General features: G+C 35.6%; 1 non-coding gene across 1 annotated transcript; it reads left to right on the top strand.

Annotated features, from left to right (window-relative positions):
• Positions 1 to 7,600: 7,600 nt before the first annotated feature.
• TRNAP-AGG (transfer RNA proline (anticodon AGG)) lies at positions 7,601 to 7,672 on the top strand. Its single transcript has one exon. It is a non-coding gene; the product is annotated as a tRNA-Pro (tRNA).
• The last annotated feature ends 4,658 nt before the right edge of the window (positions 7,673 to 12,330 follow it).

Genomic DNA, 12,330 nt, shown 5'->3' with positions numbered 1-12,330 from the left:
TAAAATTCTTTATGGTTGGGATAAGGGATGTTTTAGTGAAACAAAGTATACTTTTTAGTTTTAAAATAAATTAATTTTTAAGTTTAAAATAAATTGATTTTTTAGTTTTAATTTTAGTCTGAATAAATTAATTTTGATGTGGTGTTATGTATTTTAATAATATTAATATTAACTTAATCAACAAAACTTTGTATTTTTTTTTAAATTATAATCTAAATTAATAAAAATACAATTGAACTTTGTATTTTATCTAAAAAAAATACTCATAATTTTTTTTTTTTTTAAATACGGTTGAATTTTCCAAAAAAAAACTTCAAAACTTCAAAACTACTCTTTAACTTTCAAAAGTGTTTAAAAAAGATAGATGGGGAGAAGATTGTGTTCATGGGGAGAAAATTGAAGGTTATTTTAGGGGAAGGCTTTCAAGATCAGTATAAGATCCTGAAAACATAACAAGAAATAATATCCCCATACCTCTTTTGGTTATTTTAGGGGAAGCTTATGGTCGCGATTAAGTTTTACTCACTCCATGTTGTTCATTTTTTTTCAAGTAACTAAGAGTTAGTCATGGATGAGAGCGGACTTTGGAGTGTGGGCCATGGACTAACCTCTGTTTTTAATCTAGTATTTTTTTGTTCTTCTTTTGAGTCTGCTTCTTATTTTGTGTTTGTAACGAGTATGTATATGTAACACCCCAAAAATGAAGGAAATTATCTCCCATAAGAATAAGCCACTCATGAAAACCCAAAGCATAGAAAGGAAAAAAAATTAAAGGATTAAGCAAGAACAAAGGACTTAGTCAGGTCACTCATGTACCTTAACAAGTGATTGCAAGGAGTTAAAAGGCCTTTTGAAAAAGATTGGAAAGGAAAAAGTAAATCAAAAGGGCAAAAAAGACATTTTATCAATTATCAAGAATCTTTCCCGATTTGTAATTCCTTATCTAGAAGGAATCTCAAGATTCAGAAAAGGGAAAAATGATAAAAGAGCGATGATAAATTTGTAGAAAAGAAATAATCACTAATTTTAAATTGAATAGTCAAGAGTCAAGTTATGTGACGTGAGGGATGATAAATTTGTAGAAAAGAAATAATCACTAATTTTAAATTGAATAGTCAAGAGTCAAGTTATGTGACGTGGATAAAGTGCGGTGAACGTGGATCGAACACGTGACTTTCAGATTTTCAGTCTAACGCTCTTAAAACTAAGTTATCTTTACTAATATTTGAAAAAAAAAAAATCATAAGGTATTTCTGCTAATTCATTATATTTTAAAATGAAATAATCACTAATTTTAGATTGAATAAAGTTAGACAACTTAATGAACTTATGCAACCAAGTGCGGTATTTCCACTAATTCATTATTCATTGAAATTTTAAAAATAAATAATAACTAATTTTTTAAGATAATATTTGAAAAAAAAAAATCATAAGTAAAGGTATTTCTGCTAATTCATTATATTTTAAAATGAAATAATCACTAATTTTAGATTGAATAAAGTTATGCAACTTAATGAACTTATGCAACCAAGTGCGGTATTTCCGCTAATTCATTATTCATTGAAATTTTAAAAATAAATAATAACTAATTTTTTATTGAATAGTCAGCTTATGTAAATGGAAACAGGTGCGGTGAACGTGGAGATTAAACACGAGACCTTCAAAACTTTAGTTTGACACTCTCCCAACTGAGCTATCCCTGCTAACATTAAAAATAAAAATTCATAAGTAAAGTTATTTCCACTAATTCATTATATTTTAAAAAGAAATAATAATCAACTAAACTATAGGGTGCGATGAATGCAGATCAAACACAAGACCTTCCAATATTCAGTCTAATGCTCTCCCAACTAAGCAATTCCAGATAACATAAAAAATGAATAATCACATGTTTTAGATTGAATAGTCAAGTTATGCAACTTAGTCAACCTATTCCAATATTCAATCTAATGCTCTCCCAATTAAGTCATCCCAATAATCACATGTTTTAGATTGAATAGTCAAGTTGATAAAAAACACAATGCTCTCCCTATTATTAAGTCATAATTAAGTCATCCCAGATAACATAAAAAATGAATAATCACATGTCATTTTTAGATTAATGAGCAAACTGAGGTGGTTAATAGAAGATTAGGAGCATTGCTTAGGGCTATTATTTGTAAGAATATTAAGTCTTCGGACGAATGTTTGCCACTCATTGTTCTCTTTTTGAAGTTGCTTACGGATTTAATCCACTGACGCGTCTTGATATGATTTCTATTCATTCTAATATTTTTGTGAGTAAAGCAGCCACAAGTAAGGCAAATGGGATCAAAACATTGCATAAAAAGGGAAAGGAGACAATTGAGAAACAAAATTTCAATGTTGCTTCAAGAATTAACAAAGGACGGAATGAAATCATTTTTCAACCCGGTAACTGGCTTTTGATACATTTTCGCAAGGAGTGATTCCCATCTCAAAGGAAGACAAAGTTACATCCAAGAGGGGATGACCCTTATCAAGTCCTTGAAAGAATTAATAACAATGCATATAAAATGATTTTCCAGGAGAATTTTCAGCACATTCTACTTTCAATGTTGCTGACTTGAGTCCTTTTGATGTAGGTGATGATTTTCTGATTCGAGGACGAATCCTTTTGAAGAGGGGGAAGATGATAAGGATCACGGTGTTCCAAATATTCCAACTGGACCTATTACACGATCCAAGGCCAAGAAGATTCAACAAGCATTCATTCTTCATCTACAAAATTGGATAGACTCGGTTCAACTATTATTTCATGTGTTACAAGCTTATTAGATTGAGGAAGGACCATTTGGAACTTCAAAAGTGAATATTTACATGGAGCAAATGAAGTTGCAAGCATCATTACATGAGTTGTTAGTTTGTAATGGTAGAATTGTCAACTTGACTTCATTTTTTTTTTTGGAGATTTAAGGGGATCGAGATTAAATCCCGGCCACTAACTTCTTTTGTAGGAGACTATAAATACCCACAAATTATTATGTAAAAATCAGATTTGTGATGGATGAAATTGATCTCTCAAGTTGAGATGTTTCCCTTCAAAATCCGAGCATCATCTATGCAAGTTTCATGTCATTCTTGTGGTAGAATTGCATGTGAGCCATGCAGTCACACTTTGTCACTATGTGTTTGAGTGAAATTCTCTACCTTCTACTTATTTTTTGGATTTCTTTGGTGCGTATTCATTGTAATTTATCCTTATACAAACAAGTTTATTTTTGTAGGGAATGTATTAAGCACATGGATTTATTAATTACGGTGAACTTTTGTATAAAACGAAGTAAATACAAATGGAGTAACATGAGATAGAAGTAAACATAGTAATAAAAAGAAACTACATAAACTTAAAGAAAGTTAATCCCATTTTACAATATAAATATTGTTCAACTGTAGTAAAGAAGTAGTTTTGAAAATTAGCCACTCCAAATGAATCTATGTTTGGAAAACTAAAATAAAGAAAGAAAAATAAATAAAAATATTTTTCAAAAACTTAGTTTGGTGTGAAATTTTGCTTAAAATTAAAATGTTTTCTTTTCCTTTCTTTTCTTTTTTATTTTTTATTTTTTTATAAAAGGATAAAACACATAATTTTGAAAAAAAAAAAAAAAAAAAAAAAAAACAAAACAAAACAAAATAGTTATCAAATGGGCCTAATTTTTAACATATCTATTCCAAAGGAATGCATGGGCTCTAGTGGCAATGCTGCTTCAACTGTGTGATAGACCCTGTGAAGTTAACATGACAATAATAGTAGGTTCTAAAGCATAAAAATATGTGGATAAATTTCATATATTGAGGTTGGATAAATTTCATATATTAAGGTGCGGAAAACATATACACACGAGCAACTAAAAATGATAGATCCACTATAAGGCTATTTGGTGTAGTGGTATGATTTTTTTTTACAAATTAGGTGGAATGAACAAACAAAAATAATGAGTTTAAAATTACCAAATAAAATATGTGGATAAATTATGAGTTTCAACATGTTTGCTACTTTTATCTAAAACTTGATCACGAGTTTTTCTTATTTGCATTGTAAAATTATGTATTTCTATGGATATCATTTCTATTTCTAGAATTGAAACAAAAACATGTGGATAAATTTCAAATATTGAGGCGCATAAAAGATATGGACGAGCAACTAAAAATGATAGATCCACTACAAGGCATTTGGTCTAGTAGTATGATTCTCGCTTTGGGTGCAAGATGTCTCGAGTTTGATTCTCAAAATGCCCCCAACAATTATATCAAATTGAAGCATGCAATATAATAAGATTTGAAATAGGTTTTTTAAACCTTGAACCAAGAAGTAATTCAAATGGATATTTGGAAAGAAAAAAAAAACTATATTTAATTATAATTTACGAGTGTGTTTATAACATGTTAATTGAAGAGAGCAAACAACAAAAATAAACAAACAAAGGAAATTTGTGTATGTATGATTCTCTTCAAATCTTGGAAACTAAGAGGATTCCTCTCCTTTCTTGACATCAAGACTTACTTTTTCGGGACTTGGACCATAAACAGTCATCTACTCTTACTCCTACACCCTTCTCTAAGAATCAACATAGCATAATCATTCCATGAAGGCCGAGGTAGTCTTATAAAAGAAGATGAGGGTACCACTTTCAAATCATTCCATGAGGACTTGAGAAAGTTTTGTAAGAGAAGATGAGGGTACCACTTTCTATTGCAGAATTTCTATGTGAATAGAGAATGAACTATATTCTTGGGAGATAAGATAAAGCCTCGAGCCTAACTTCAAAGGCATTACTCAAATTGTTCTATGATATTTTTTCTAGGAACTCTTTGTTATGTTGTCCGCTGAAGGTTTCAGGGAAGGGACACAGATTCTCTATTGCACTGATCTCCCAATAGAAGTTTTACCTAGGTCATCTATCGTCACAATTCTTTTAAGAAAAATGCGCCCAAATAACTAGTGAACAATAACATTTAAAGAAGTTTCAAAGAGCGAGAAGAGGATTGTGATAGAAGTTGCCTTAGGTAAAACTTCTTTAAATGTCTTAGCCAATCATGACCTCAGAATGAGGAGTCTCTTGGACAACAATAACATATGGACAACAAATGTCTTAGCCAATTGTGACGATCATGATTGCTCAAGGCGTGTTGCCCAAATGATCGGTAAACAATAACATTGCCCAAATAACTGCCTTGGACAATAAATCGTTTACAAGAATGGCTGAGACATGCAACATGCAACCACAAGCAACACGACTTGGGCAATCATGACTGTGACATCTGCCCGCACACAATTTATTGGATGAGGCTGACTTTAGGTCTCTCAATGCGCTTCCAGCTGATCTCATAATGATGAGTCTCTTCCAACCTACTAGATGCTGTTGAAAATCACTTCTCGATTTGTTGAGTCTTCATGTCTTCTCTGTTCGTGTCTTTCCTACTTTCTTCACTTGAAACTTTTTCTTATTTGTATGACGTCATACCACCTACTTCTGCTTGATGTCTTATCGGTTGAAATAATAACGTTTCAAGTTACTAACGTGAACAACAAGATTAGTCCGCATCCATAAGAGCAATTGGATTCTATATGATGTCTTCATAATCTTATGGATAACTTTAACTAGTCCATAGTATTTTCACACAAGTTTTTGGTTCTTGTTGCTTTGAACTCGAAGTTTATCTGAACTTAACTTATATGAACTCTTTATTTTTCTTGAAATTATTGTGGTTGACGCTTCCGACTGACCCTTCTCTTCATCCATCTAGATGATATTTCTGTGTGAACATGTGTTACTTCAGTGGTTTGTTTCATGTAGTGGCAACAAGGTTTCTATTGAGGTTGACTCACTCGAGCTCCCCTTTTCAATTACAACAATAGCAGCAAGCATAGATTCATCATGGCTATGATTCTTTCTCAACTGTAGTATCGACATCATTTTCAACCCTTTTGGTTGATGGATGTTTTTCTGAATGATCGTCGGGTTAGACTCCATTACTACTAGACATTTTGCTAGGGGCATGTAAATGACTTTGTGTTTCAGCAGGATGTTCATTCCTGACACGACATTGAAGTCATCCATTTCAACTATCACTAAGCAATTTGCCTAGTCCAAGACTCCAGCTTGATTAGAGTTCTCATTGTGACTCTTAAGACAGGTAAAGCTTCCAAGTTGACGGCGTTCATCTTTCCTGTATCTTGATGCCAAAGGATGTTAAACTATTTTGCATCGGTCTCCATCATGAGTTGTGGGTGGCTCTAGAGTTGACAATGGTATTCCTTACTACTTTGTGCTTTACCCAAACCTCAACATACATAATGTATATATATTCATTTAACTATAACACATATGGTCCATGGAAGAATTGTAACTCTTATGCTCATTAACATTATAATGGCTATTACCTAAATTATAACCTAAAGTTGATAATTAATGTCCAATTAGCCAACCCTAAATTTGTAATCATTGTGGAGTGATTGAAATTACAATGGAAGTAGATTAAACTCCTAATACCTTAAATGAAGTTGGTCTCTTCTAATAAAACACGAATTTCTCTTTAATATCATTAATACAATTATGCTTCATCTTGAACCTACTAAACATGAAACTAAAACTGCGTTCAATTTAACTCCATTTATTGTCATCTTGAATGACGTGTAGGATATATTCTTGATATTTCATATTACTTAAGCTTTTTTGTAAAATCACAATTAGACAACAACAAATATGAACTTGGGTCTGTTTATCATTTTAAAGAAATTTTCTTTCTCCATCTTATTCCTAATAACTCTGCAACTAAATTCATATTATGCAAAGAAACAAATTTTTTACTAGCAAGAAGTAAAATATGCAACTTTAACTAAAATTTCATCCAAACAAACTTTATTGCCATACAACATAGATGCAATTATAGCCTTCAAACAAAAACTAGAGTAGTTGTGGTGAACGGGATAGAAACTCTAGTGTTCATCCATAATATACAACCACTACCTAAATTATGACCTAAAAATTTGAAAACATAAGTTGTAGTTGAAAATTACATAAAACAATCCCCTAAATCCAAGAACTCGTGTCCAATTAGTAAATCCTAAAGATAGTAGCTTAAATAGAGTAATTGAAGCTCCACATGAAGTAATTTAAAGTTCTAGTTACTTAACTAAAGTTTATCTCGTCTTTAATGAAGCATGAGTTGCACTTAAGTTCATGAAATGTTTATAGACTCCAACTCTTAGTACTATTAATGCAATTATATTTCATATGAGTTTGTCATAAATCAAACTATGGTACATTCAATACAACTTCATTTTCTTGTCATACGAAGAAAAATAGAAAAATTAAATCAAACAAACTGATGAACTGAGCCGAATAAATCCAACCCAACCCAAACTGATTAGTTTGATTCATTTGTTGGGTTGTAGTTTATTTGATAACACTTGCATATTAGAACAATTCAATATTACATGCCTTACTTACAAGTAAAATACTAGATCATCAACTTTTTGTTTTATAGTCCAACAACCGCTCAAAAAAATAGATTTCAAACTTGAGAGAAAAAAATATATTGAGTAGGAGTTAAAAATGTTGCATTTTTTTAGAAAGGGTATTTGGTCTAGTGGTATGATTCTCGCTTAGGGTGCGAGAGGTCTCGAGTTCAATTCTCGGAATGCCCCTATCTTCATTTCTTAGAAGATGAGCCTCAGAGAATACAATTCAACATCTCTCAAGTTAGAGAGGTCTCAAGTTTCTTTCTAGGAACTTCTCATTATGTTATCCCATTATGTTATCCGCTGTCGTCAAATAGGTCAGGAAGGCAGTCGGCTGTCACCTTGATGTGGTATTCTCAGGGGCTTGATGTGGTATTCTCAGGGGCCGAAGTGCTTGGGGCTTGATGTGGTATTCTCAGGGGCTTGATGTGGTATTCTCAGGCCGAAGTGCTTGGGGCTTGATGTGGTATTCTCAGGGGCTTGATGTGGTATTCTCAGGGGCCGAAGTGCTTGGGGCTTGATGTGGTATTCTCAGGGGCCGAAGTGCTTGGGGCTTGATGTGGTATTCTCAGGGGCCGAAGTGCTTGGGGCTTGATGTGGTATTCTCAGGGGCTTGATGTGGTATTCTCAGGGGCCGAAGTGCTTGGGGCTTGATGTGGTATTCTCAGGGGCCGAAGTGCTTGGGGCTTGATGTGGTATTCTCAGGGGCCTATTTGTGGTCAAGAAGGCAAGCAAACCGCATACACTGAAAAAAAAAAAAAGATCTTCTTTTCTATCACACGTAGAATTGTCATTATTTTGTCTTTTGAAACCCCTTACCTTATCAGTCATCAGGCAGGTTTTTGGTATCATATATCGAGATAATTATTATGAAAAAGCTATTCCACTAGTGTGACTTAGATACCCTTTCTTTGTGGAATCAGTCATGCTATTTGAATAGCCTAAAGTCATCATAGCCTCTCCACCAGTTCCGAAGACTCCTTCGGCATCAATGTGCTCTAATGAAAGAGATCAGACCCTTTCCTGAACAAGAATCGGGCACAAAACACCGAATGAGAAAGTCAAAAGCGAGCTCTTTTCGCGTATACGCAATCTTGAAACCCAATTAGCTCACGGACTGTCTCTTCAACCCTGGCGAGTATGAGTGCTTGGTAAGAGAGAATGTCGAATGAGAAAGACATTCGATTACGACAACATTCGCAGCTACCAAAGTGCACTAAACCTAGTAGAGATCTTCGACATAACGATAATGGAACTTCAAGCCCATTTAATCAATCCGCTCTATACCTTATTGTTGACCGAATCAGATGCACGCCAGGCCTAAATTCTCTCTCAGTCACCTGGAGATGAAAGGAAGATAAGATCCGAAGTTTACGAATCGAAGAGAAAGTGGATCTGAGTTCTACACGCTTTCATTTTCAAAAGCTTCGCTTGCCTATGGTACTTTATTCATGATGTGCAACAATACGGTCATCTCTTAGCCGTGTATAGAGAATTCCTTGATCATTTCCTTGGCGGATAACACAAATGAAATCGCTTCCCTGACCGCCCATCTTATGAGTCCATTCTTGTCTTGTTGGTTTGTTGTATTATTCTATACCTCTCTCGATTGATAGAAAGACGTTCGAGAGCTGGGAGGGCCTATCGTGAGGGAACTTTCCTTTTCACGGTAGGCAAAGGTAAAGCGGGAGCTGCATATGTCCACGGTGATCAAGGCAGAGTGACTCCTTCATTAAAAGAGGTTGGTTTTATCGAAACTGTTAGATCCGCTTTCATTAAAGAAAAAATAGGAGGTCTTGGTTTGGCCGATGTCGATTCGTATGGCAATGCGGACTCGACTCAGGATGAGGATTTCGCTTTTCATACTGCTGCTATGAGCCGAAAGAGCTGGTAAGCCATCTCGCTAAACGTAAGGACAAAGCACGTACGGGTTGACCTTGTTACAAGGGGCGGGGGCCAGCCAAAGAAGGTCAGTCGGACTAGGTTAGGACCGTTTGATCAGGTTCAGCTAGGTTCTTCCATGCGAGAATGTATGCGTATCGGTATACTCTTTAGGACCGGTTGCTTCCTCTTTTTGTTCATACGTTTGGAGAAACCTGCTAAGCCCGCCTTTCTTACCAGGTGTGATTCAATCTTTCAGCTCAAACATTCCTATTGTCCAATGGAAAAGGTAGGAGTACGACTACCTTTTCCTTTTCTTGACCGAGCCAAGGGATCATTCAGTTTCTACCAAAAAGTTTGCTATCTATTAGTTGCCATAATCGAATGTATTTCTCATTTCATGATAGCTCCTCCAAGAGCTTCCTGGTCCGTAGTAGACGAAACCTTGAACTTCTATCGAACTTATAGCATTGCTGGTGAGCTCGCCGTTTAGGGTTGGCCTTATAGGAGATCGAGCAGCCTTTCTTTCCCTACCTGGTATGCTTTCCCGATTATCGAGCAACTAGCCAACTAGCCAAAGAGAGAGGGAGAGGGATCATGTCAATCAATTTGTATGTGCATTTTGTCTATCCTATACTTGCCTGCTTAGTTTTCTTAGCCAACAACTCCGATTTTTCCCAAACCAAGAGGTCCTGCTTATCCATACCCAACAGTCACACTTTCAGCTGAAAGACTGATGTTTTTTCATAAAGTCGGTTCATAGATCAAGAAAGAATGAAGCTGCTTACAGGGACGATTACGCGATATGTCTTTTCATACTCGCCTTTTCTTTAACCCTGCTATCAACCTAGCCATTCTCGCTTGTTGCTTTAAGGGGTCTCCCCACTGTAGATTACTCGGATTGGTTCTCGCGTCCCTGTGCCAAAAAGGATGGGCGAGTTTGGTTTGAGTGTTCATTGATTAGGTGGATCCATATGCTTCGCGGAGCTGAGACGAGGTGTAGCGCAGTCAGGTCAGCACATCTGTTTTGGGTATGTCGTCCGCTAAAGATTTTAGGAAAGGGGGTACAAATTTTCTACATAGGTCATCTGTGGTCACAATTCTTATAAGAAAGATGCTCCCAAAGAATCGGTGAACAATAGTCTTTAAAGAAGTTTCAGAGAGCAAGAAGAAACAGAACAGAGAATAGGAGTGAGTCGTGCAAGGAAGAAGAAACTAGTAGGTTTAATTTGGGTTCGTTTGAACTAAAAAATGAACCAAAAATTTTCAAACGAACCCAAATTTAAGACTCACTAGCCCAAAGTCTATATGTGGTAAAAAAAAACCTTCCGTGGCCCAACCCTTATTCGCAGTCCGCATCCAACCATTTCCTTTTCAACCTACACGTATGCTCTAGGCCAAACTCACGTAACTAGTCAGAAGATGCGGCCCACAACTGAACGGAAGACAAGTGTCACAATCGCACTCTTGCAGTAGTGAGACAATGATTATGTGACATTTGTTCTAATCCAATGAACAAGTCAACCATGCAAAATTTAGACTGAACGAACAATAGTAGTGTATGCTCGAATCACGTTTAGAAGAAATATTTTAGAAAGCGTGAGCGAGGAAATACGTTAAAAATAATTTCAAATAAAGCTATGTTATAAGCTAAAAGTAAAGAAACAACAACTGGTCACGTTCTCCTATAGTACATTTTGGGACATTTTAGTCCTGATGGGTGTAGATATGATTTTGAGGACTAATCATACACCCCGTATTGGCACAACAATAATAGTAAAGGCCTATCTAAGATGAAAGCAAGTAAAAGGGATTTGGAATGATCATGCCACCATGAACCACAAATCGTTTACTTGAATAGCTGAGACATCTAACATGCAGCCACAGGCAACACGCCTTGGCCAATCATGACCGCGACATCTGCCCTTACATAATTTGTCAATATCTCTATCAATGGGCTCTTCATAAACTCAACATTGTAGGATGAGGCTGACTTTAGGTCTCGCGACGCGCTTCTAGCTTATCTCAGTATTGAGGAGTCTTTTCCAACCTACTAGGAGCTGTTGAAAATCACTTCTCGGTTTGTTAACTCTTCAAGTCTTCTCTGTTGGTGTCTTTCCTACTTTCTTCTCTTGAAACAATTTCTTCTTTGCATGACGTCATACCATCTACTTTTACTTGATGTTTTCTTGGTCGGAATAATAACGTTTCAAGTTACTGACGTGGACAACAGGGTTAGTCTGTATCCATAGGAGCAATTGGATCTTATATGATGTCTTCCTAATCTTGTGGACAACTTCTACTAGTCCATAGAATTTTCGCACCAGTCTTTGGTTCTTGTTGCTTTGAACTCAAAGTTGATCTGACCTTAACTTATCATAACTCTCTATTTGCTTTGAAATTATCGTGGTCAACCCTTCTCTTCATCCGTCTGGATGGTATTTTTGCGTGAACATGTGTTGCTTTAGTGGTTTGTTTTTGTCTCCCTTCTTCAGTAGAGGTGTTGGCTTGGTGTCTTTGCCAAGCATTTGAGTGATCACTGACAAGAGCCTTTGTAGGTCAAATAAACTCGACTGTGAATATGCCATTTTGCTATTTGTAGAATTCAACTAGCTCAAGCTGAGCCGCATGACATCTATTTGTGGTAGGCGACATAAAACTAATCTTGTGATTTATCTCTCTTGGTGGGGTTAAACCCAATATCTGACCCTCTTGTTTTGGGTCTTGGTGTTCATGTAATGGCAATAAAGTTTTTGTTGAGGTTGGCACACTTGAGCTCTCCCTTTTCAAATACAACAATGGCAGCAAGTGTAGATTCATCATGGCTAAGATTCTTTCTCAACTGTACTATCGTCATCATTTTCACCCCTCTTAGTTGATGGATGTTTGTCTGAATGATCGTTGGGTTAGACTCTGTTACTACTAGACATTTTGCTAGGGGCATGTAAATGACTTTGTGCTCT

Source organism: Cucurbita pepo, chromosome 10, assembly GCF_057944985.1.
Source record: "Cucurbita pepo subsp. pepo isolate OVF chromosome 10, ASM5794498v1, whole genome shotgun sequence".
In the NCBI taxonomy this organism is placed as follows: Eukaryota; Viridiplantae; Streptophyta; class Magnoliopsida; order Cucurbitales; family Cucurbitaceae; genus Cucurbita; species Cucurbita pepo.
The sequence above is the reverse complement of the archived record's forward strand: the minus strand, read 5'-3'. Positions and strand labels throughout refer to the sequence as shown.